This window comes from Galeopterus variegatus, unplaced genomic scaffold, assembly GCF_000696425.1.
Source record: "Galeopterus variegatus unplaced genomic scaffold, G_variegatus-3.0.2 Scaffold8718, whole genome shotgun sequence".
Classification (NCBI taxonomy): domain Eukaryota; kingdom Metazoa; phylum Chordata; class Mammalia; order Dermoptera; family Cynocephalidae; genus Galeopterus; species Galeopterus variegatus.
Window position 1 is genome coordinate 26,395 of NW_007734829.1, and position 561 is coordinate 26,955.

Below are 561 nucleotides of genomic sequence, written 5' to 3' on the forward strand. Positions count from 1 at the left end.
CCACATGAGGAGCAGTAATGAAGCAGAATTCTCAGTCCCACCCAGTAGTAATGAGGCACCCCCCCCCACGAGCAATCAACCAAAGATGAGTGGGATCCCTGGACTTCTATCCCCACCTGGTAGTGACATGATAACAAACCTCCCTTCTGTTGGAACAGTGTCAGAAAAAGTCAAGTAAAACATAAGATTTAAATAAGATCCAGAGTCTCATAATATAATACCCAAAATATCCAGGTTTCAATTTAAAATCACTCATTATACTGAGAACCCAGATGACCTCAAACTGAATGAAAAAAGACAATCGATAGACATCAACACCAAGATGGAAGAGATGTTAGAATTATCTGATAGAGGTTTTAAAGTAGCCATCATAAAAATACTTCAATGAGAAATTATGAATGCATAAAAAATAAGGAAGTCTAGGCAGAGAAATAAAAGATGCAAAGAAGAAATAAATGAATATTTTAAAACTGAAAAATACAATAACTGAAATGTTAAAACTCAATGGATGGGCTCAACAGCAAAATAAAGGGGACGGAAGAAAAACTCAGTGAACTGGAA